Below are 26,092 nucleotides of genomic sequence, written 5' to 3' on the forward strand. Positions count from 1 at the left end.
GTAAAAAATAGTTGTGAAATTCTGAGTGATCAATCTAGTAGTAGTGGGCTGAATGTAGTAAGACGGGGTAAAACAAGAGGGCGAGGAAGCTATGGCAGTAATCTAGGCAAGAAATAATGGGGGACAAGGAAAGAGAAGGGGTCAGGAATATAGTAGATGGAGAAGCCACAGAACTAGCAGGAAGGGGCAACTGTTGCCAGCAGAGGGCGGGAGGGAGACCGAAGAGAGTCGGTTGGCTTTGAGTTTGCGCTTGAATTTCTGGATGGGTGACTGTGAAGCACACGCACAAAACAAAGGCCAAGTCCATCACCTGACTGGATTCCCCGATGAAAACACAGATTCAGACAGTTTACCACTTACATAGTGAAAGGAAGTTCAACCAAAGGCACCAGCTCCCTGAGGTCCTTGCTTTATACGCCAAAAAAGACAACGTTGCAACAAAAGGGTGTAGATTGCTTCAACGTGAGCTGGGGACACCCTGGACAGTGCTGGATAGTGTTCCCAAAAGAACCTGAGAATTTGAACCTTTTTGGAAATAGTCTTTGCAGATGTAATTAATCACCTCCAGATGAAATCATTGTGGATTTAAGGTGGGCCCTAATTCCAACGGCCAGTGTCCATATAAGAAGAGGAGAGGGCACGGGCACACAGAAGGACATGTGAAGGTGGAGGCAGAGACTGGAGTGATGTGGCCACAAGCCAAGAGACACCAGGAGTCACCAGAAGCTGGGAGAGTCAGGGAAACAGGACTTTGGAGGGGGTGTGGCCATGCCAACATCTTGATTTCATTTTTTTAATGTTTATTTATTTTGAGAGAGAGGGAGAGAGGGAGAAAGAGAATCCCAAGCAGGCTTCACACCAAGGGGCTTGATCCCAGGACCATGAGATCATGACCCAAGCCCAAATCAAGAGTCGGATGCTCAAGCGACTGAGCCACCCAGGTGCCCCTCCCCCAACACCTTAATTTCAGACTTCTGCCCTCCAGAGCCATGAATAAATTCCTGCTGTCTCAAACCTCCACGTTTTTGCTATTTGTTACCGCAGCCCTAATAACACACCCCATTTCTAAGGAGCCAATCCCAGGCTGTGGCTGAGCAGTTCTATACCCTGAAACTCTATTTTGAGCACATGGCACAAAAAGCCCCATACTCCATGAGACCCCGGGAGCAAGGGGGAGGGGGAGGGGAGCAGGAGACGGCTGGATGGCAGCCCCTTCCAAGGCCCTCATCCCCTCCGGTCCCAGGAGGACCATAAAGTGTCCACCTAAGACTCAGGTGAGCTGCAGGTCAAGCCCTCCCCTGCAAGGGCCTATGTGGCTGCGTGCAAGGCTGCCACGGCGCCACGGCAGGACCATTCCCCTGGAGACGCTCTTCTCTGGCAGCCGCTCCCCGGAGAGGCACGCCCTGGCACTCAGTGACAGGCAAGAGCCTGGCCTCTCCTCTAACAGAGTCTGAATGGAGACTTCTCACACCTAACCTCCCAGCCACAGTCTCTGATGCTTAGAATGGCTGGAAAACACAGCCACAGGCTTGGGTCTCCTCGGCTGACATGGCCCTGATTCACGCATGGGGGTGATGTCTGAATGCACTTCCAATGCGTCTACCACCTGCCCCCACCCCGCCCCCCGGCATAGTCTGCCTCTCCCACTGGATTCGCCTGGACCCCCCATTGGGGCCTGACCCAATTCCCTAACTAAGTCCCTGCTGGCTCAAATCGCCTCAGTGACTCCAACGTGCATCTCGCCTCCCTACGTGGGGCTCTGATTCCTCTGTTCTTGATGTACCAGTGAGTATTACTCTTAAAACTGCAGACTCTTCCAGTGCTTTAGTGACCCTTGGAGTCTCCAAATTTTATCACTTCGTAGTGGACTCTTTCCTCAATTCCCTCACCGCTTTGGTTACCTGTGGAATTAAATTTCACAGCACAGGTAATTTCTAAACTATGCTGATAGGTACTGCCTTTGGATTATATTTTAACCTGTCCAGTTGCCTTTATCAGCATGAAACTCAGTGATAGGGTCCTATATCTATGCCCATCCCTTTAGCTTCCCGTTTCCTGGATATCTGAACATTCCCACGCACATATTTTGTGAAGTGTACCATATAATGGGAAAATGAATCATATGGACCTTAAGGCAAGGCTACCTAGGTCCAATTCCTGTATCTGCTGTTTACTAGCTTTGTCTTCTTAGACAAATTATTGAGCATCTCTGGGCCTTAGTTTTCATGTAGGAGCATTATAAGGGCTAAATGAACTAACATAAATCACCTAGAGCATTGTCACGCAGCAAAGACTCAACACTCAATGATTATCGGTAATGAAGGTGATGATATTAACTTTGGCAAAGGTGACCGTGCCCCACGCTTCCCCCCTCATGAATACTGCATTATTCTCCATGAAGGCACTACTCCACTTTGTAAGTAGTAAAAGTGTCCGTCTTTCTGGACCTTTGCATTAAATGATAAATTCCTTGAAGGCCACCATCTTGTTTCATTCATCTTTATGTCTCTTTAAGTAGCGCCTGGGATATGGAGCCTTAGCACAATTATTGTCCTCACTCCCCTCCTGACCTTATTAATTTTTTAATAGGATGTACAAATGGGCGAGACCAACTTGTTAGAAAAAAAATAATGCTTCAGCAATTTGAATAATTATGTGGTATATTTATAAAATATTTCAAAAGCTAAACTCTAAGTTATACATTGGATGACAATTATGTGAACAGTTTGAAAGGTAAAGCCTGTCTTATGCCTTTTCCTACTGGCAGAGATGCATTGAATAGAATTGTACAGTACTTTTTTTTTCTTTCTCTTTAGAGATTATTTAACTCTATCAATCTTATTTCCAGTTCAATTATGAAACCAACAGGCCACACATACCATACATCCAAAAACAAATTTAGTCTTCTGAATATTAATTAACATTGTTTCAAAGAGACGGGCACTGTTTATCGTTGATTTAAATTAAATATTGAGAAGGAAATTAAAGAGATTTTTATTTCATTTATTCAGCAGCAACATTACAATTTATACAAATGAAGGCATAATTAAACAGTCTGCCATTAAATTACAATCTGCATCTCATGTAAGCAAACATATTAAAATTGAAAATGCTTGTCATGAATATAAAACCAGCTTGCCTGAATAAGAAATACTCCAAATGTACAATGCGCATTTAAGCAACTGCTTTGTTTATTTTCCAAAGAGGATTGCAGCTCTTTTGATATGACCAGACTTGTAGGTTACATCACTTTTAAGATATATGGTCAATAATAATTCTAACACTACTGATGATAGCTCTGTTGTGGTAATCGCTGGTAAGCACGTAACTCACACTAATTTAATAATTTAATTCATGAGATGGGTATGTATCGATGTTATCTGTTCTAAAGAGTGTCTTTTGTTTGTTTGACTAGTTGCTTCTGTATTGTTTTAGGGAGAAAGAGAAGTCATGTGGACATAGCCATGCCAGAGAAATTAACTCTGGGGAGAGCCAGGTTACAGTTAAGGAAGAAAGGGAAGGGGCCATTCAGCAAAGAGAAAGATCTAGGAGGAGACTGGTTCTGGGATTTGGCTGGTAGAAGGTGCCTACTCAGTGACAACGGTAGTCCAGAGACCATAGAGAAAGTAGTCACCAAGAAAACACCATTTCCTTGTATTAGCTTGGTGGTCTTGAACAGGTTACTTAATCTCCCCAAGCCTTCACTTGCTCATCTACCAAGAGAAGACAATAATATTCTCAATCCTTCCCAACCCCCCATGGTGAATATCACAGGATAATAGATGATGGTTGGTATCTACTAGGTACATTTCTTAAATGCGTGAAAACTCAAACTAGAATTTAAAAGGGTTTGCAAGAGAGAAATGCCATTTCTACCATGTATCAAAGCATAGCTGTGAGTGGAAAAAATGGAATCTCAGGGAGTATCACATAAACAATCTTATCCCTGTCTTCCTTCTGCTAGTTCTACGCCCTTGATATCTGGTGGTATATTTTGCAATCAGAATGGTCCCTAGTTACAATCTAAAACCTCCCTAAGGACGCAATACCCATGAATGCTCACCAAGGCAACGCCATCTGAAGCAGTAAATAGTAATTTCAATAGATAAAGCAAGCAAGTTTACCCACAGAAATTCTAGGAATCACCAGATTCTAACTGCAAACAATTGATGTGACATAAAATACATCAATCTGACCAAGCCAAACTGGATTCAGGGAGAATACATTTAGCCAAAGAAGAAACTGAATAGTGAGGATGCATCTCAGAGAAGGAAATGAACCTCCTTACCACATGGGTCTGCTAATTTGACAATCAAAGACCCCACCTTTTCACCTGGAGCGGGTTTGGGTGCTGATTCAAGCTTTAGGCATCCTCCGCTGCTCAACTAGAACAACTGGCCTATTTCCTGTCAAGGTCAAGAGTGTTACAAACGGTGGCCCCGCCCACATTCAGCCCCAGTGAAACACTTCTCAGATAAACTAACCATCCCCCTCTATAAAGTTCTTTCTTTTAAAAGCCATCTCAAGGTATCTCCACTTTCTAATAATTCATGTATTCATTCCACATATTTTCAGTTAAGAGTCCCAACTGGGATTTTGTTAAATGCTGGAGAGTCAGCAACGCCTGGGTACTAAAGCTCAGAGCCCTCTGCTCACCACTGCAGGGGGCTCAAGTTTACCTGTGGGATTGCTCCTCTCTCCCAACAGTGTTGGTTATGACTGTCTGGCTGCCTATTTTTCTGGTTACTCAGCACCTCTTCCAGTGTTGTTGACTCAATGGACAGTGAATTACCAATTGTAATACCAGTGGTCCTGACCTCCTCATAAATGCTCACTCTTCCGCAGGCCCCTGGTCCAACCGATTGCGGTGAAAAGAGCCACAGGAAAAACATATCATGGCCCGGCCTCCTCCCCATGCCCCACAGTCGATGACCCAGGAATGGACTCCTGATCCAGCCAGCCAGAGATGGGGACCAAAAGACTTGAACCAACTGGGATGCTTTGTTGGGTGGATATGACAGTTGATGACTGACTGGCAGCTACCGTCTGCCATGTTGACTGGAAAACAGTGGCAGTGGATGTGCTGATCTGAAATAAAAAGACTCCTGAGGACCTAAAGTGCATGAGTCCTTTACCTCAGTCCATGTCCAAGGCCTGCCCGCACCATTCTGTGAGGCATTCCCCTTCACCATGGAATTAATCCCCTTTTTTTCTTCAACTGAAGATCACTATAAAGCATGCACCCAGGTAGTCAACCAACTTAAAATTTGTATGTCTTTTCCTGTTCTCTGCTTCCCCTTCAGCCTCAATGTAAAGCCCTCCTGATCAGACCGTGTCCAGATAAACAGATGGTTTGGGGAATATGTTCCACTTCTATCCATTTTCCAGCCTGATTTATTGAATCTAAATTCTCAGTCAAATTCTGCTGTGCAACACCCTCTCCAGAAACAGTCATGAACTTTCTCATTTCCCAGCTGCTTCCCATTTGGTCAGAAGAGCTTTTGAAAATATAATTTGAGCCTACAATGTTTAATTTTCACTGACCAGCCAGGATGCTTTTTCCTATTTGGAGATCTATCCTATATCATCCTGTAGAGCAACAGAACAGCAAAAGTCTTATTAATACAACACCCTCCATCAGTTGTGAGGACTGGTGATCTAAAAAAATTTAACTTCCTCTCTGTTAGCACCTAACTCTTACATTGCCTTAGTGATGGACACCTGAAGACGTGTGGAGATTTTTTAGTCGGAAGTGCCTTGAGTACCTCTTATTAACCTCCACAAAGCCTTCTGGGAGTTCCTTAAAGCCCCTTTTCTAATACAAAAGTATGACTGTTTCAGTAGACTCTGGTAGGACACTGTGAAATGCCTCTAACTTCCCCACTCACATCCCCACTCCTTATCTCCAGCAGGACTTTAGGTTAATACCATTATTTTTTAATGTCTATTTATTTATTTATTTTGAGAGAGACAGCATGAGCGGCGGTGGGGGAGGGGGGCAGCGAGAGAGGGAGAGAGAGAATCCCAAGCAGGCTCTGTGCTGTCAGTGCAGAGCCTGATGGAGGACTTGAACTCACAAACCGCAAGATCATGACCCGAGCTGAAACCAACAGTCGGACGTTTAGCCAACTCAGCCAACCAGGTGCTCCAACACCATTACAATTTCACTCCACTTTCTTTACTCACTTCTAGTTTTGCTAAAGCAGAACATCCCTTCTTCCATTCAAGGAACTCTATTTTCTCAAGCCAACCCCACCCCATTTTTTCTGGGACTTATTTCAATGCCTCCAGTTGGCCCATTTGGAATTCCTCTTCCGAAGAGGCAGAAGTGCTCAGACTCGGGTCTCCAGTGCCCTATCCATGACCCTTTCTATTTGCCTGACCTTCTGTCCTCATACCTTTCCTTCTCAAAATCGGGTGTCATTTCAGACTCTTCAGTGTCGTGCCTCTGCACAGACTTTGCCATCACGATTTTCTTCACCAGAAAACATGTCAGTTGCAAGTAAACCTAGCTGTAAAATGGACAAGATAGTGGAGCTTACTAAATGAGGGCTAGGGATTGGATTGCTTCAGTGGACATTTGGTGAAATCAGTAATTACTTCTGAGGAGCCACCTCCCTGAAATTTGTTTTTCTTTATCGCTTCCTTCCATTTCTCTCCAAACTAGCAGTGACTGCAAATGGCTCTAGATCTGGCTGTGATCCTTCCTGATATAATCAGTTGTTACAAAGAAAAATCATTAGCATGATGCAAAATTAATTAGAAAAGTCTGTTGCAATTTATAAATATGCATTTGTGGTTAAATAAATCTAAAGATTTGGATTTCGCTTGATGTCCCTCAGGGTGGATAGTTTGCATGCTTGTAGTGCACCAAACAAGAAACCTAATCAGATCGGTTCTGCCATAAATGAAAGCCATTTATTTGGCCCTAATTGGGATCTGAGAAGTTATTAAAGCATATTTTTGGAGTTTGTTCAAATTAATTATTGTGAAACAAATGGATTTATAGGCAAGCTACTTTCTCAAAAACATTTTCCCCTGAAACAGCTGTACCTTGTTCTAACAAATGAAAATTATACGAATAGAGAAATTATAATGGTCTATCAGGGCTGGAAAGTGAAGTTAGGGGGGGTGGGGATCTGCATTTAGGGCAGACGCTTGGAAGGTTGTCAAATAAAACAGAGCTGTTTTGTACCCAAGCTCTCAGCATCCAACTCACAAATCTTTCTACCACATTTCCACTGGAAGAAACAAGTTTATTGAAAGGAAGAGGAAGCACCTTCCTATACAGTCGATCCTGGGACACACTGCTGTATATCCTAGATCTAGACTTGTCCTTGACACATGAGAAGTAGTCTGGTAAAGTAGCTCTAATTTCTCAAGCTCCTGACTTATAAGGCTGCATGGGCTGGAATGCTCTACCTCCAAGTTAAGATATTCAGGGTAGAGCTAACTTGGAGGAAACTGGAAGTTGAGTAGATGGTGACTTAGAAGTTTTAAAGAGAGAAGTATCTATGTATTTGTGTGGTTTATCCTTTCTCTGCATTATATATAATATCTGAGTTGAAACTGGGACTTGTAACAAACGAGATACATTATTATCTTGATAAATATTTCTATTTTAATGGAATCCACCTATGCAAATATGGCAATGCCATTTTTAATGGCATTTTTAATGGGACCCCTGGCTCCTCAAAACCAGGCACCCAGTTTGACACCAATGACATCAATGATTTGATTTTTACAATTCTACTAGGAGTCAATGTCAAATGATCAAATCTCACCTGGGAATGCAGAACTTCTAAGGTGATATAAACATCATATATTGTATTCATTAGCTCTACATACATTGGCATTAAATAAAAATTTTTTAAAAAAGTGCACATACCAGGGCGCCTGGGTGGTGCAGTCGGTTAAGCGTCCGACTTCAGCCAGGTCACGATCTTGCGGTCCGTGAGTTCGAGCCCCGCGTCAGGCTCTGGGCTGATGGCTCAGAGCCTGGAGCCTGTTTCCGATTCTGTGTCTCCCCCTCTCTCTGCCCCTCCCCCGTTCATGCTCTGTCTCTCTCTGTCCCAAAAATAAAAAAACGTTAAAAAAAAAATTTAAAAAAAAAAAGTGCACATACCTTGTTATGCATGCAGAAGGTATGTGCCCTTTTTATTTATACATGTCTATTCCCCTAAATTCACCCAAATGCATTTTGTGAAACATGGAATTGTCTGTTTATACTTCTCAGAAGGATCAGCAAACCTTTCTCATTACCTCCCAGTTTCCTTTTTTTTTTTTTTAATGTTTACTTATTTTTGAGTGAGAGAGAGAAATAGAGCATGAGCTGGGGAGGTGCAGAAGAGAGGGAGACACAGAATCTGAAGCAGACTCCAGACTCTGAGCTGTCAGCACAGAGCCCGACGTGGGGCTCGAACTCATGAACTGTAAGATCATGACCTGGGCTGAAGTCAGATACTTAACCGACTGAGCCACCCAAGTGCCTCTAACACCCCCCCCCAGTTTCTATTTTCCTCTTCATCCCTCTCTCCCTGGTATTATTCCTCTTAAAATACAGGCTTCTGTCTGGGGTGATTTCAGCAGCTGTCAGCTTTCTGTCAGCATATTACAAGCACAACACAATCACATCTCCAACCCTCTCTGACTCAGTGAAATAAAAAGGAAACAAAACTAGATGAGAAGGCATCATGTATCATAATATAAATGTCTAATTATAAATGTTAAAAGTCAGGCATGATTTCCAAATAAATACAATTTGCTTGACATTGAAAGAGGATTTGGGTCAACATGTGGCTCGACCAATATTTGTTGAATCAAGTGAGGAGTAAGTAAATGTACAGAAAACTGCCTTACCGAAGCACGCTTCACTCAGCTGAGAGCGAGAGGGCTCAGGGTGCAACTCACATCCTCTGTATCTGAAGAGTGAGAACTGGAGGCCCAAGAGGTTTCCTGGGAAAAAAAAAAGAGATAACCCAACTTGAAAGCCAGTTCCCTCAAAAGAAGTTATTATCAGGGCCTTCCCCTAACTTAGCTTCCAAAACAAGGATGCAAAACATTGTAAGGTGAATGTGGACCCTGGGAAGGAAAACAAAGAAAACACTCTGTGAAGCATCATTTCTGAAGCTTTAAAGAAATACCAAGTCCGGGAGAGAAAGAAACCAGTAATTTACCAAGGACACTACCCTAATCTCTGGGAATCTGGGACCAACACAAATTTAGGAGGAATCCTGCCCGGACCCTGCAACAAGAGAGGAAAGTTTATGCCACCCAACTGTGGCATCGCATAGGGAAGCCTGAGTGAGATGAATGAGGTCCTAGGAAGGTCTCAGGAAGCAGTTCCAGGCAGAAGCAAATTCAAATCCTCTCTGGAGGACAGTATTCTGCATAGAAGACCTCAGATTCCCACATATCAACAAAGCATGATTTTAGAAACAAAAATCGCCAAATACGCAAGCAAAGGGTCAACAGAAATAAAAACCACTTAAGATCCCCCACCCATCCAATGACTCAGATATTGTAAGTGACAGATAAATATTTAAAAGTAACTTGTTATAAGATGTTAGCAGATATGAAAAATGGTATAATAACTAGCAAGTGACAAATTACTATCTGTTCTGGGTTGAATTCATACAATGAGGTTCTAACTCCCTGTACCTCAGAATGTGGCCTTATTTGGAAATAGGGTCATTTCAGACGCAAGAAGTAAAGATGAGGTCACAATAGAGTGTGTGGGCCCCTATTGCAATGTGACTGGTGTCCTTATAAAAGGAGAAACTGGTACACAGACACACTCACAGGAGAATGCCACGTGAACATGAAGACAGAGAGGGGGCTGGTGCACCTACAAGGCCAGGAATGCCAAAGATTTCCCACAGGCTGCTAGAAGCCAGGGAAAGGGACATGGAATAGATTCACCCTCATAGCTTCTGGAGGGAAAAATCCTGCCCACACCTTGATCTCAGACTCCTAGCCCCCAGAGCTCTGAGGCAATAAATCTGTGTTTAAGCCACCGCATCCATGGTACTTTGTTACAAGCAGCCCTAGCAAACTACCACGCAATCCAAAGCAAACCAGGAAGGTTTATTTTTAAATAAATGAATAGAGCTTTTAGAAATAGGGATAGAATTGTCCAAATGAAAAACGCAGCTAATTGTGTATCAGCCAGGGTTCTGCACGTGAAGAGAAGCCGAATCATTCATATGCACTGAAAGGACTGAATCCAGGACATCAGCGTTTTTTTCCCCAGATAGTCTGTTTCCTGAAATGACTCCCTAAACCACCAGAAGTGATCCGCCAATATGGCCACGATAGCCATTGCAGGAGCAAGACCTTACTCCGCTGTCCTCCCCATGGATGTGTCTCATCTTCAGGAAGCCAAAGGAAGGATAAGCCAAGTCCTATGCGAGGATAACCAAGAAGCAGCTTCCGCCGTTACCACCATTGCCACAGACTGAGCACCCAGGACGCTGGGGAAGGATGGGGAGTGTCACCAGTTTTTCCCCATTCCATGTTCCTGCCAGCCAGCGGCTACAACCAGAGCCCCACTTCCTGTCATTTCTCAGCGCACACAGAAACACGTGGGACCTTACCTTCAATTGACTCTTCTTTTTTCTTTTTTACTTTTTTTAAGGCTTTTAATTTTTTTTTTAATGTTTGTTTATTTTTTCACAGAGAGAGAGAGAGAGAGACAGAGCATGAGCAGGAGAGGGGCAGAGAGAAAGGGAGACACAGAATCTGAAGCAGGCTCTAGGCTCTGAGCTGTTTGTTAGCACAGAGCCCGACGCGGGGCTCGAACCCACAAACTGCGAGATCATGACCTGAGACGAAGTCAAATGTGCAATCGACTGAGCCACCCAGATGCCCCTTCAATTGACTCTTTAAGATAGAGTCTTTTACTATGTTAGCGTTTCCAGCCAGAAGGTGATCAGCATGTAGGGTGAATGAGCCAACGATGAGACTCCAGCAGAGGGAGGCTCACGAGCAGATTGTATGCAGTAGAGGCTAGAATTCACGTCAGAACACGGACCTCCAGACATTCTCAAGAATCTACAATAACAATATGGGGGGTGGGAAATAGAGTCAAGAGACACTGAGGAGAGACTGAATGCCTAATGTAAGCTTATCTCTAAGGAGCATCCTAGAAGCAGACAATAGAGAGAACAGGAAATGCGTCATATTTAAAGTTTTCATGCCTGACAATTTTTTGGACCTTTGAAAAACATGAATCCACACACATAAGAAACACAAGGCATGCCGAGGGAGATAAATAACAAGAAATCCAATCCTGTACACACTGTCATGGAATAACAGAACATCACATACAAAATGACAATCTTACAAGCAGCCAGAGAGAAAGATCACATATTAAAGGACGATAATTAGACTAATAGCAAGTTCTCAATTAAAAAAAAAAGCCAGGAAACATGAGAATTACACCTTCTAAGAACGAAAATAAATTAATTATCAACTTGGAATTGGTTATTCAATAAAACTCTATCTCTGGGGCGCCTGGGTGCCTCAGTCAGTTGAGCGTCTAACTTTGGCTCAGGTCACGATCTAGAAGTCTATGGGTTCGAGTCCTGCATCGGGCTCTGTGCTGATAGCTCAGAGCCTGGAGCCTGCTTCGGATTCTGTCTCCCTCTTTCTCTGCCCCTCCATCGTTCATGCTCTGTATCTCTCTCTCAAAAACGAATAAATGTTATAAAAAAAATTAAAACATAAAAAAATAAAACTCTTATCTCAAGAACGAAGGCATTTCAAGGAAGTAAACAAAAATCAGAGAGTCTGTTACTAAAGCATTTCTAAAGTATTTATTTTGGAAAAGTAAAAATAAGTACAAAAGAAAATCTGAGAAGCAAAAAGAATAGATAAATAATAAAAACAAGTTCATAAACATGAGCAAATGTAAACATTGGATGATGATGATCATGGTAATATTACTAAATCTGCGGTTTATAAAATACCCCAAACCAAAATTTTGAAGTTGTCGAGTGTAAATCATGATGTGAATAACAAAATCTCTTGTTGGGAAAACTGAGTAAATAAGATGAATTATTCAGTGTAAAAATCCAGTGGCGATATTCAAAAGAACATAAAAGAAATGTTTAACTTAAAAGTCAGTAGAACAACCAAAAATAAAATTGGAATAAAATAAAATAAATGAAATGAGAAAACAAACCAAAAGTAATTGGTTGAAAAGAAGACGAGTAAAGGTGAGGAGGCAGAGGAAGTTTAACAAAAAGGCGAAAAAATTCTAAATTGAAAGTGAAAACCTAAGTGCAAATGCTGTAAATGATACAAATACAACAAGCTCTTTATTTAAAATATTTTAGCAAAGGATTAAAATGTAATCACAACTGTGTCCCATCTGTAAGAGACACAACTCAGAAACACTGACCAAAAAATATGGAAAAAGATATACCACACAAATAACAACCAAAATAAGGCCGCCTTAGCTCTACAACGTCATACAAAATTGACTTTAAGACCAAAAGGATTTTTACGAATATGGATGGTTGAATACAATCCTATAGCTATAAACTCCTGATAAAGTAGCCTCAAAATACTGACAGATGTGCTAATTTACATGGGTATCATTTTGTGACAATGTATGCATATATCATCAAATCTCCACAATGCACACTTTAAATATCTTATAATTCTAATGTCAACTGTGCCTCAGTAAAGCTGGAAAATATACATGAAAATTCTCTTATCAAAAGTATATGTGTCAGGGGCGCCTGGGTGGCTCAGTCATTTAAGTGTCTGACTCTTGATTTTGGCTCTGGTCATGATCTCACAGTTCACGGGTTTGAGCCCCGCATTGGGCTCTGCACTGTCTCTCCCTTCACTCTGCCACTCTGCCCTCCCCCACTCATTCTCTCTTTCTCAAAATAAAAAAACTTTTACGTGTGTGTGTGTGTGTGTGTGTGTGTGTGTGTGTGTGTAATACAAGGAACAGAAATTGGTAGAACTAAGAAATCTCCATCATACTGGGAAATTTCAATGCGATTTCCCAATTATTTACTATGTCAAGCATATAAAAAGTCAAGGACGATGGATAAGATTTGAGTGAGTCATACACCAAAAAAGCTTGATTTAAGGGACGTTTAGAAGGCTGCCCCAACCATCTGAGATCACAAATTCTTCTCAAGTATGCGTGGAATGAAAAATAAAACAACACAAAAGCCCATCACATTCTGGACCATAAAGCAAGATTCAACAAGTTTCAAGTAACTGGTATCATACAAAGTTCTCCAACCACAGTGCAGCACGTTGCTGGCAGAACGACCACACCAGTAACCTCAAACTCTCTGGTCTCTTTGTGCTCATGCCCTTGAATACTGCCTCTCACATGAATCTGAGCTTGGTCATGTGACCTGAGGCATAACTAAACTAAGCAGAAGCTTAAGAAAGTGTCTGCACACATCAACTTCCTTTCTTTTGGCCCCCGACCACTGCCCAGCCCATGTCCAATTATATGATACCACCCAGTCAAGGTTAGCATGTTTAACCCACAAAAGGCACAGATGCATAAGTGAGACCAGCCAATACCAGATGAACTGCCCTGGCCGTTCACAGGAGCATAAATAAACAATAATAAACAGTTATGTAATTAAGCCAGCTATTTTTGGCGTCTTCAGTGTTGTATATTATAAATAGCGTAGGGAATACTATATTCCTAGATGTAGAAATTGAGGATAAATATATTTAACAAAGATATTAACTAATTAATTCCAAATGGTAATGAGAGGGACCTTTACCTTACAATCTCAGTCTTTTGAATACAGGAAAGTGATACCTCATGTTGCATTTAAAATAACCCCATTGGGGGAGCCTTGGTGGCTCAGCTGGTTAAGTGTCCGACTGCTGCTCAGGTCATGACCTCACAGTTCGTGAGTTTGAGCCCCTCGTCAGGCTCTGTGCTGACAGCTCAGAGCCCGGAGCCTGCTTCGGATTCGGAGTCTCCCGCTCTTTCTGCCCCTCCCCCGCTCGCACTCTGTCTCTCTCTCTCTCAAAAATAATAAATAAACATAAAAAATTTAAAATACCCCCATTGAATCAGGCATAGAATATCAGGAGCTAAACAACTAGTAAAGAAAATGACATTAATTGTATGTACGTATATACATATACGTATGTATATGTGTTATGGCTGCATGTATTCTCACCCCATCAGCCCACATTTAAGAAGTACCTCTTATGTACAATGTCCCAGGACAATGAGCCTTTGATTAAGCTCAGGGATTTCTTCATGGACGGTAGACTGATGAAAGCAAGCCTCTCTCTGGAGTCACAGGAAGATGATGCACCAGCCCCTCTGTAGCTTGAGTAATTTATTTAATAGGTGCACCTGCTCCTGCCAGCTGTGAAACATTTGGTGAGGTGACCCGGGGCTCATTCCAACTGCCTCGTGTCACCTGAATGGCACCCAGGGAGGGAGGAAGTCAGATGTAGGAGGGAGACATTCTGGCACCTTTGAAGTGGTGGTGGTTGCTATGGAAACCCTTTTGGATGGAGCGCTGGAGAAAGTCTGTCTCCTGAGTTCAAAGGACAAACTTCTGTGAAAGGTGTCATTTGGGGGAGGGGCTTGACAGCGATCCCAGCCTCTTAACATCTGTATGAGAAGCCTTCATAACTAATAACCCTGGTAGGGGGTGGGTGCCAAGATTGACACTTTCACAAGGAAGACGGCTCAATACCGCGCTCGAGAGAGAACCCCGGGGTGCACACAAGATATGAATTACGCTTCTATTTGGGTGATAAAATGTAATGTCATTGAATTTATAGGAAGTCAACAAATTTTGCAGAATGTTTACTCTGTGCCAGGCGCTGGACCCTGAACTGGGGATCCAACAGGAAACAAGACAGAGCCCTGCCCAACTGTGTAAAAAGCCCAGTGAAAATGAAGAGTGACGAGGCTTGTGATGCGGGCGGCCCAGGGGTTACAGAAGCGTCAGAAGGATGGGGAACCCTACCCGGTGGTGCTGAGGGAGGGGGGCGGGGAGGGATGAAAGAAACTTCGCAGAAGTGGGTATTACAGCACAGGTAATAGAGCTGCTGCAAGCCTGTCTAGGGTTTTATCTCATCTGTGCAACTTAAAAAGTTTGGGGGGCACCTGGCTGGCTCAGTCGGTTAAGCGTCCGGACCTCAGCTCAGGTCATGATCTCACGGTTCACAGGTTCGAGCCCCTCGACGAGCTCTGTGCTGACAGCTCAGAGCCTGGAGCCTGCTTCAGATTCTCTCTGTGTGTGTCTGTCTCTCTCTGCTCCTCCCCCATTCACACCATCTCTCTCTCTCTCTCGATCTCAAAAAATAAACAAACATTAAAATAAGGTTTGGGACAAACCGTTAAACACGGCTGTTATGAGAATTACCTGGGCTCCACGCTGACCCGCGCGCACTCACCACTCCCGTATGGTGGTTTTTGTTATTTTCCTAATCCTAACCAGTATCACTGAGGGCTTAGGATAGGCTGGGCAACTAGCTAAGTCATTTTTTGTTTTTTCTACCAGAAACAGATCCATGAACTGTCACCATAACAACTCTATTCTGGGAGCACTATTCTTATTCCCATTTCACGGTAGAGGTGGCTCCGGGCTACATGGGACGAGTGGTCGAGGCCAAGAAGCTCCTGGGCAGCAGAGCCTGTGGGCACAGCCAGCCTGAGGGCAGCGCTCCAGGCCTCGGGGTCACAACCAGCACCAGCACGGCAAGGACACTAATGGCAGCAATCACCTCCGCGGCGCTTGCCATGGAGCAGCCAGCGTCCCAACCTCTTCCCTTCTGTTTCATTTAATGTTCGCGTAACCTGGAGCGATAAGGTGTCAGCATCTCCTGGGAGCGAATGCAGAGAAGGAGACATCTGGATGTTGAGCATCTTGTGGATAATCAGTGGCAGAGCTGAGTGTGACCCAGGGGTCCCTCACGTTCTTTGTCCACTGCCTGGACAGGTCACCGACACTCGGATAGTCAGTGACCCTTAGCTGGGTGAGGGGGCGGCGGGTGGGGGCAGATGAGGTTAACCGTCTCAGGCGGGCGGAGCCAGGGTGAGAAGGCAGGTCCCCTCATTCATTCACCCTGAGCTTCATGATGGGGTGTCGCTCCACGTGTTGTGGCCCCGTCACCCCCATTCCCTTCTAACGAAGCGAATTTTTCACCCATGTGGAGTTGGGGGCCTGGGAGGCTTGAGGGAAGGCTTGTGTCTCGCCAGTGGCCGACACAGGGGAAAAGTAACATGAGAGGGACCGAGGAATCCAAGTAGTGAGGGTCTACTAGGCTCCAGGTGTCTTTGAAGCCTTGGAGAGACAGTCAAATAATAAAATGTCATGCTGCTATGGGCAAAGAGGAGCTGGCTGGTGCCACAGAAGCGGCACTGGGGAGTCGGAATCTCTCACACAACGGGGAGTCATTTGCGGACAGAACCCAATTTGTTATCTGCTCTTTTTCTGCCAAAAATCCCAACGAGTCAAAATGGCCCCATCTGTCACAGCCCCGGAGAGAGCAATGATGCCGGTCAGGGAGACCAAGCGCTCCCCCCTAAGGACAGGCAGGCCGAGGGAGAGCTCTGTGCAGCGGGCCCTGCAGAGGCCAGGCCCGCCTCACGCACCGAGGACGCCCACTTGGCTTGCTGAACCCTCAGGACTCACTTGATGACCTTGACCAGCCAACCGCCAGCCCGCCCGTCCCCGGGAGACTTACAGTCCTCTGTTGTTGCTCTAAACACCAGACAGAGTGAAACAGTGAGCACACAGGACGCCTCCGGTGTGCCTGCCAGGGTTCCAACTGCTGTCCCTACACCAGCTGCTGTGACAGCAGTCTGTGACTGGAATAGCGTCAGGATCCCGCTTTACAGATGCAGCAACGAGGCACCGAGAGCTGAAGGGACGTGTCCAAGGTCACACAGTGGGTCAGTGGGAACGACCGAATTCAGTTCAGACAACTGCGGATGCAGAAATGTCTGTAGACTTTGCCAAATCCTAAGGCGCAAGATCTCCACCGGTTGAGAACCAGGAGTCTCGTACGATGTTCGCCGTCCAAACCTTGCTTAGGTACGCGTTCATGCTGTGCACGTTTCTGCACGGTTGCTAATTTCCCATTAAAGTAGGTTCACACAAAAAAGAATCCAGCACGGAGCGTGGGATGCAGTAAGTGTTCAAACTGTGGTCTCCTTTCCGTTCCCTCTTCCAGATCCAACATCCGCTATTTCTGTGCGTGCCTGGCAGGCCTCCTAGGGCATTTCCTCCAGAAACCCAAGCCCTGCTTTTATCCAGCCCGACTTAGTTATATATCACCCAGCTTGTAACATCCCTCACTGTTTTGTGACTTTTTAAAAAAAGTTTATTTATATTTGATAGACAGAGCACAAGTGGGGAAGGGGCAGTGAGAGGGGGAGACACAGAATCCGAAGCAGGCTCCAGGCCCTGAGCTGTTAGCACAGGGCCCAACTCAGGGCTCAAACCCATGAACCCTGAGATCATGACCTGAGCCAAAGTCAGAGGCTGACCTGAATGAGCCAGCGAGGTGCCCCTGTAGGTTTTTTTTTAAAACGTTTATTTATTTTTGAGAGAGAGAGAGAGAGAGAATTTAGAGCATGAGTAGGGGAAGGGGAGAGAGAGAGAGGGAGACAGAAGATGTGAAGTGGCTCCGTGCTGACAGCAGAGAGCCTGATGCAGGACTGGAACTCACGAGCCCAACTGTGAGATCACGACCTGAGCCGCAGTCAGATGCTCAGACCAAGCCACCCAGGTGCCCCCAGAATTTTTTATAAATAAGAATGACAGCTATGCTTTGCTTTGTAATCTTCCTTCCCCCTGGCCTTAGAGAAAATGGTTATTACGAAGCCGCGATATTTAATTTCTTCTATGACTCTATACTTTGCCACATATATTTGTGTCAACAAATAATATTAATGAAAATTATTGTAGCTAATATTCCCTGAGGACTTCTATGTCACAAAGTCAGCCCAGTGTTTCCTTGTATTGTCTTGTTTAATATTCATAACAGACTTTTGAGATACCACTGTGATCCCCCCCCCATTTTATATTTAAGCAAACTGAGGCACTAACATGTTAAATAAACTTACCAAGATTCCATGATTACATTTCGCAGAAAGGTTAAATCTTGCAAGCTTGTTATCAAGCAGACATCACAGTGGTCTGTTCACCCATCTGTTCCTGCGGGTAGACTCTGAGCTCCTGCGGACAGAAAATGTGTCCCTTTGTCTCAGTGTCCCTGGGGCCCATGAGAAATGACACTAATAAATGAGCGCACAAATGAACAAGTAAACAAATGGGTCAGGAATCGATAGACAATGCGACTTCTCCCGAACGATTTCCTGTTTGCAGTCAGGCTGCGCGATGCTCTCCTCGGTCGCCTCTCCCCCCGACCCCCGCCGGGGGGCTTCTGGCTGCTCCCACAGAAGCATCTTCCACGCCCCCCCCCCCCACAAGAGTGTGTTCCTTGCTTAAAATTCTCTTTGCAGTCAGGGCATCAGAGGCCGCTTTGAAGATCAGGCACAACAAGGAGGGAGCGAGGGGAGGGATATCAGAGAGGCCTCTGCACTGGCACCAAGCTGGCCTGGGAGTTCGTAAAAACGCACTGCGGCCTGATCTAAGGCCATCGGCGCTGGACCGCAAGCAGCCCTTTTTTAAAACAACGGCCAGGGCTCTCATTCAGGCCACTTGGGGGCGGGAGGGGGCATGACCCGGACACTGTGAGTTGCTCGGACAGACTGGGGACACCTGCACACACACCTGCGCACACGGATACATCTTCCTGTTAAGCAGGCGTTGTGAATGATGCTTCCTTTTCCACGTATCATGTGCAGGCTGAAAGTCAACCTGCTTGAAAGCGAACGGAACAGAGGCCGACCTCCTCCCCCAGGATGCACCCTCAGTCAGGTAATGCGGGTAAACCCCTCAGCACAGGGGCTGCAGGCCCTGCCTGGGAGCCCAGTGACGGTGGCACCCGCCCTGCTCTCTCCCACGCGCCAGCTGCCAGCCCCTTTCACCTGGCCCCGGCCTCTGCTCGCAGCCCCTCCCCCACGCAAGCTTGCCCACACCCCCTGTCAGCCCCCTGCTGCTCTGTCTGCTCCGTCACCACACCCCCAAACCCAGCTGATCCCCACTCACTGCTTCCAGATTGAGCTCAGATTCCCTCTGCATCACCCACCCGCCTGCACGCTGCCCTCCCGTTGGGGGACGATTCCACGTCAACTCTGCGAGTTTAGGGTTAACAGGGAAGCCCGCATCCACTGCTATGCCCCTCGTGTTGATCACGGTTGATGACGTAGACAACTTTCTCAAGTCACAATTAGGGGGATAACAATGGCAGGAATGATCTCCCTCCCCTCTCTCTGGCTCACCTTTTCTTGCTCTCCACAGCACCGACGGGTATCCCTCGCTTTTGAAAAAACTGCGTTATGCCACTTTACCTTTCCAGAACACCTACATTAGTCCCTGTTTCCACTAATTAAAAGGAATCCAAAGAGGATTTTTTTTTTTTTTTTTTTTTTTTTTTTGCCTGTACAAAAAAAAGGCAAAAAGTGAAAAGGGTTCAGCGTCGGTTTTGCAACAAAGCTGTTGCAGAGGCAGCTCCGGAACGGGGAGAGTGGCGCCACCCAGCGTCTTTCCCTGGAACTACACTCGGCCTCTCGGCATCTCAGCATCTCAGATTCTCCCCATCAAACCGCCGGCACTTTGCCCTGTGTGCGCATCTGTGCCCCATCTCCATTTACTTTGTCCGCTAGCAAGCTGTGGCCTAAGGTACTTAAAAAGCCTGAGAGAGGATATCTTTGGGTCTGGGAACACCCTACTTTCGAAGAAAGTACGGGCGGCGTAAACCTGTATCCCCACCCGACAAAGTGTGCGTTCCCCCTTCCCTCTGGAACAAAATTACCGTCTGGGCAGGTCCTCTGTCTGCCTGGTCACCAACACATTACCAGGGCCTGCATCAGGCACAGAGAAGGTGCCTACTAAATGCCCGCTGGGTACAGGCATGAATTGGGTTTCTGCCCTGAGTGTAGAGGCGTGGTAAGCCCCTCACCACCTTTTCTTCATGAAGTCGTCAGAAACTTGGTGGTGGCCATCCTTGCCGCCTCCGATCGGAGGAAACGCAGGTGGGTTGGCAGGCGGGTGGCAGGAACCGGGACGCCTCCAGGAGCATCGAGAATTCAGGGGTGGTTTCCACAAGGTTGTGCAGCTAATAGCCCAGTAAGGCAAGGCGGGACCCAGGTGGCCTTGGTCCTCTGCACGCGTCCCGTCCGCCGGGTCACTCTACCCCCAGCACTAGGCTGGCAGGGACTCTAAGAAAGGACTCCGTGAAATGTGTTTGGCAGACTCGGTGCCCAGGACGGCCTGGAACCTACGAATGAGTCAAGATCAAGTGAAAGTGGACAAAGCCAGAGATAGGAACCAGGATTTCCGGGCTTTCCAGGCTGGATCTGACCAGTCGGTAATTAATTCCTCCAGCTGGACGTCAAGAGGAGCTCAGCGAGGGGAGGGTGGAGATTCACCCCTGGCCAGGCCGCCCTGGCTCCGAAGCGTGGCCCTCTGCTGCCCCCTCGTGGCTCGGCCTGCCGGGGAGCGCGCGAATATTCTCACGTCCCTGCCGCACCTCCAGCAGCCCGCATTTCCACCAAAGGCGATCCTTCTGTCTTTTCGCTCAGGTTTTAGCAACAGAGCAACTGCGGACGTCACTGCTGGGAAAGTGGGGGAGCCTGATTGGGGCTGGGAAAACGTTGGGGAGTCTCTCACACACAGAACCTGTTCCAAATACGCTTAGGCTTTATTTAGCAGGCAGAAGTTACCAACAATGAGGGTACCTTTTCCTGACCTTGCCCGAGGAAGAACTACAAATTGAAAGGACTCTTCTTCTTCGGAATAATGTTTTTCAGAGCTTGAATCTTCCTACTCTGAAAATTTTATGGACGGTGAATTGATTAGGTACTGAGTGCTGTGATCTCAAAAAACGTGCCGCTGCTATGTTGGTGAGATGAGACCTGCCCACATGGAGACAGAAGGTCCCATTTGAAATTCATGTTGAATTGTCACACAGGGTGAAGTAGTCCTTTACATTCTATAAATAAGCCCTACTTATAACAAGAAAATGAAAACTCAATCCAAACTTCTAAATTGATTTCAATGCATCGCAGGGCTGAATGCTTCCTTTGTGTTATAAAGTACTTTTCTTTTTGTTTCAGTGTGTCTTTTGCCCTTGAATATGACATTTGCCATGGATCTGAAAGTGCCTGCGAGCATGCTTATCTGAAAACCTCATTAAGGAACCCATCGCAGGCGATGGTGATCCCACAGCTGAATCACAGAATCATGTGGCATTGCATGCGGAAGAAAGGTGGAGAACTATATTCTCATTTTTGTTTTGTTTCTTGAATAGAATTTCCTTCACTTGGCCACAAACAGCAGCTAAAAACTGAGGATGTGAATACTTTCAGGTTCTCCTAATATCACTCAGCTTTATTTCAACTTTATCTGAACTGAAAAAAGGGAAGAAAGAGCATTAATTAATTGCCAACTTTGTATCAAGCATTAAGATAGGCGTTTTTGCATCCATTAGCTCATTAACCATTACTGTGATGGATCGGCAGAGGCTGTTCATTTATCTATCATTGTGTGACAATGGCCTCAACTCTCAATGGCTTAAATAACTTTTTTTTTTTTTTGGTCCATTTTCATGAGTTGACTGGGCTCAGCTGGTAATTCTCGCTTGGATTCTGTCATGGGATTGCAGCTAGATAGTAACTACGGATAGAGTCCCCGGAAGGTGCAAAATAGGCTGATGTCCAACATGGCTCATTCACTAGACTGGTAAGTGATGTCGTTATTGTGGAACCATCCAACAGGGTGCCTACACATGGCCTCTTCTTACAGTATGATGTCTGGGTTTTGACAGAAGGTGTCCCAAGAATAAGTGTTCATGAGAAAGGAAGTAGGAGCTCCGGGCCAATTAACAGCAATGTCTAAACTGGGGAATGATCATTTCCAATGAATTCTATTGGCCAAAGAAGCCATATTGCCAGTCCAGATTCAAAAGAGTAGAGCAATAAACCCCCACCTCTTGAAAGGGGATGGGCAGAGAAGTACAAGGGTGAGAGATACTGCTGGGCCATATTTAGAAAATACAATCTTCTACAATTCACATATCTTTCCACACGCAAATTGTGCTTACTGCCCCCCAAGAACTCCAGACTCTCATATCATCCCCTTACAGCATCACCCCAGAGCCCAGGGTCGCATCAGCTAAAGCAGACCCAGATATGGTAATCCTCCTTTGACTTAGCCTTCTGAGTACAATTTACCACAGTCTGAGGAACTGTGTCCTAGAGGCACAAACCATCCACTGTACTCTCGTCTAAAGTACAAGGGGGAAGAATCCCTTCAATCGATGTTCCTTCCACAGGGACAAAATTCAGGAGGTGCATAGTAATTACTGGTCCACAGTGATTCCGAAATTCAGCTGGGCACCTGTTGCCAGTGTTTCGATCTGAGACCAGGCCTGTTCCCTCCCCAGTTGGCTTGGTGCTCTTGGCTCCCCGAAGTCATCCATCCACTTTCTACAAGAAGTAGTAGCCTGTGTTTGAAGTTGAGTATGGACCTCAGCCTGCCCCCTCCCCTACGATGCCTGAAGTCCATTTTTTTTTAATGTTTATTTTTGAGAGAGACAGAGACAGAATGCGAGTGGGTTGAGGCAGAGAGAGAGGGAGGCACAGAATCTGAAGCAGGCTCCAGGCTCCGAGCCGTCAGCACAGAGCCTGACACGGGCCTCGAACTCACGAGCCGTGAGATCATGACCTGATCCGAAGTAGGACGCTCAACCGACTGAGCCACCCAGGCGCCCTGCCCGAAGTCCATTTTTAAGAAGACCCTTCCCATTGTGGACTGTTTCTGATGAGGTTTGTCTAAGCAGACAGTGTTTCTGATGATATAACTAAATTGCTATCTTATCAACACTATGGGCTTATAATTAGTTTTACTGAGGTTTCAGTTGAGTAGAAAAAAGTCACACACAACTCATTTTGAGATACCCCTTTGGCTTGAGCTCAGAATCATAGCGCTCTGGAGTATTACCCTTTACTTTCTTAAGAAGTCTTTTTTGTATAGCTGAGGGGGACTGCGAACATTTTCTCTATTTCTTTTTCTCAAATCTTAACAAAGAATTTCACCACCGCACACTTGAGATGATCTCTACCCTGTGGACATTTCTTTTTCTTCTTTTTTTCTTTTTCTTTTTTGGTAGCTTTTCTCTGCCTAACATGGCTGGTTGTGAGAAATGATTTTATTTGTGAACCCAGAATGTCCTGGATTCTTTCTATTTCTTCGAAATTCTGTGGGAAAAGTTAACAGTTATTCTTTTTATTTTTTTAAAGCTCGTCTCCTTCTATTTCCCATATGTGGCTTAAAAAAAAAAAAAAGAAATTTATGGGGCACCTGGGTGGGTCAGTTGGTTAAGCGTCTGACTTCGGCTCAGGTCATGATCTTGCAGTTGGTGGGTTTGAGCCCCACATCTGCTGACAGCCTGGAGCCTGGAGCCTGCTTCCGATTCTGTGTCTCCCTCTCTGCCCCTCCCCTGCTCGCACTCTGTCTCTCTCTGTCTCTCAAAAATAAATAAATGTGTGGTTTTTTTAATAAAAGAAAGAATCTAGTACTTCCAGCAGGATGCCCAGTAATCTTTTCAGGCAAACACGTAATATTACTATTTGTACATTTTATTTTCCACACTACCGTTAGCGCCAGTTTTTTCTCGGTTTTCCGTGAACCTGTCTCATGTTTTTCTAGGCCCCTATGATGATCTGCTCATTGTCCTTCCTGATTCCACTACCTTCTCTTTGGGGTCTTCGGCCCCGTCCTAGACCCCGTGACACACTGGTTTTGGATTTTGTTGCGACACGTATCTTCAGTCTGCTGCCCATTTCTGTCCTGGCCATCTATTGCTGTGTGACAAAACACTGCAAGCCCTTGTGGCTTAAAATCATAATTTATTTTTTCTTTTTCTTGTGAGTCTATGAGCTGCCTGGGCTCTGGTGAGATTTGTTCAATGGGGAACTCCGTGCTGCGTCGCTAAGTTTGTGGCGGGAGCCTTCTGAAAGCTGATGTCCTCTGCCTCTACGATGGTTTGCCCACACACTGGCAGGTGACACTGGCCGTCAGCTGGTGCCTAAGCTACGGCTGCTGAACAGAACAGTGTACTTGGGAGTGCTTGGCCTTCTCATAACATGGGGTCTGGGTGCTGGGCTGGAACTTTCCAAGAACAAGTGCCCCAAGAGGCAGGACGTGGATGTTATCAGTCGAGGTAAGGGCTATGCCTGCACCTCGCACAGTGTCACGTCTGCTGGGTCCCCGGTGATGGGCTTTATCTCGTGTTGGGTTGTTAGAAGATCACGTTGCAAAATCTAATATGACATAGGGGCGCTGTGCTCAAAATTTAGGCATAAAAAAAGGAAACGTGAACGTTTTGCATTATCTCCCCGAGTCAGGGACTTGGCGGAAGGGATTGTCTTCTGTCATTCTTATTTTGCCATTTCGGACAATTCACTTATGTCACCTAAAAGCTTGCTCTCATCTTCCCTATCTTAGGGTAAAAACGTTCAAGTCCATATCAACCTTCAACTAACTCCCATCTCTGCTCCTTATATCAAGCTCCATCTCTGTTCCATCTTTTTTAATCCTACTCTGATCAGCTGTTGACCCCTTGCTACAAACCCTCTCGTCAATATCACCAACCTCTCCCTTTGCTAAATGCAATCCTCATGTAGCAACATCTGACAGAGTTGACTTCGCTTCTGTCAAACACTTTTTTTATTTAGCTTCCCCACCATCAAAGTCACACAGCTCAACTTCCACCCCACTGGCAATTCTAATTTTCCTACCTTAGTTTTCTCTATTCCATAACCTGCAAATACTGGAGTACCATGAGTCTCGATGTTTGGTCTTGTCCCTTCTGTATTTTAAAAATTATATTCTAGCTCCCAATGACATCATCCAATATCATGGATTTGAATATCTTCTATATGTTGATGTCCCCCAAGATTATATTCTCAGCTTGGACCTTGGCCTGAACCCCAGACTATATACCCAACTGACCACTCACCATCGCCAATGATGTCCAAAAGTCATCACAAACCTAATAGACACACAATTGAACTCCTATATTTATTCCCCAGAGCTACCTCTGTAGATCCCTACCTCAGCGGATAGAAATTCTCTTCTAGAATATCGAATCAAAAAATACCCTATCATCCTGAATTTATCTCTTACTCTCAAACCACCAGACCTAACCCATCAACAAATCCCCTTTCTCTTACCTTAAAAATATATCTAGAATATAAGCACTTCCTCATCTTTCCTCTGCTACTATCCTAGTCTGAATCTCTACCAAAATTGTTTCGATAGCCTCTTTACTGTTTTTTCTTTATTCAAACGTATTGCCAATAATCTATATTCAACAAATCAATAAGTCATCTTTGTAAAATGTATGTCAGATTATTAGACTTCTCTGCTCAAACCCTGCCCAGGCTTTCTAGCTCCCCCAATGTAAAGAAAAACTGTTCTCCTTTTTTTTTTATTTTTTAAATAAACGGTTTATTTGCTTTCTTACCATTAAGTTCTAATTGTCCTTCATACATATTTCAATGAAAAACTTTTGTTAAATCCATACATTTTTATATATAATCATAGTCCCTGATTTGCCATTTTTAAATTTTTTTAAATGTTTTATTTTTGAGAGAGAGAGAGAGAGAGAGAGAGAGAGAGAGAGACAGAGAGAGAGAATGAATGAATGGGGGAGGGGCAGACAGAAAGGGAGACACAGAATCCAAAGCAGGCTCCAGGCTCCGAGCCATCAGCACATAGCCCATTGTGGGGCTCAAACCCATGAACCATGAGATCAGGACCTGAGTTGAAGTCAGACACTTAACTGATTGAGCCACCCAGGGGCCCCTGATGTGGCATTTTATTTAATTATTTACATCCTTCAAAGAACAGAAATGTTTACTTTTAGTGTAATCCAATTTATCAATTGTTTCTTTTTTCTCAGAGATAAGACTTATTTTTTTTTTCATAATCTGTAT

General features: G+C 45.0%; 1 long non-coding RNA gene across 2 annotated transcripts in view; it reads right to left on the reverse strand.

The window, feature by feature from the left end:
• Nucleotides 1–2,987: 2,987 nt before the first annotated feature.
• The window catches only part of LOC123383085, a 153,581-nt gene continuing 130,476 nt past the window's right edge, over nt 2,988–26,092 (reverse strand). Inside the window, exons 3-6 of one of the 2 annotated variants that reach the window (XR_006592434.1) lie at nt 18,092–18,203; nt 8,860–8,955; nt 6,399–6,512; nt 2,988–5,088 (exon numbers count right to left, since the gene is read on the reverse strand). This is a non-coding gene — a long non-coding RNA (uncharacterized LOC123383085). The remainder of the gene's footprint in view (nt 5,089–6,398; nt 6,513–8,859; nt 8,956–18,091; nt 18,204–26,092) is intronic. The other variant, XR_006592435.1, reaches the window with a different exon arrangement.

The sequence above is a fragment of the Felis catus genome, chromosome F2, assembly GCF_018350175.1.
Source record: "Felis catus isolate Fca126 chromosome F2, F.catus_Fca126_mat1.0, whole genome shotgun sequence".
Taxonomy (NCBI): Eukaryota; Metazoa; Chordata; class Mammalia; order Carnivora; family Felidae; genus Felis; species Felis catus.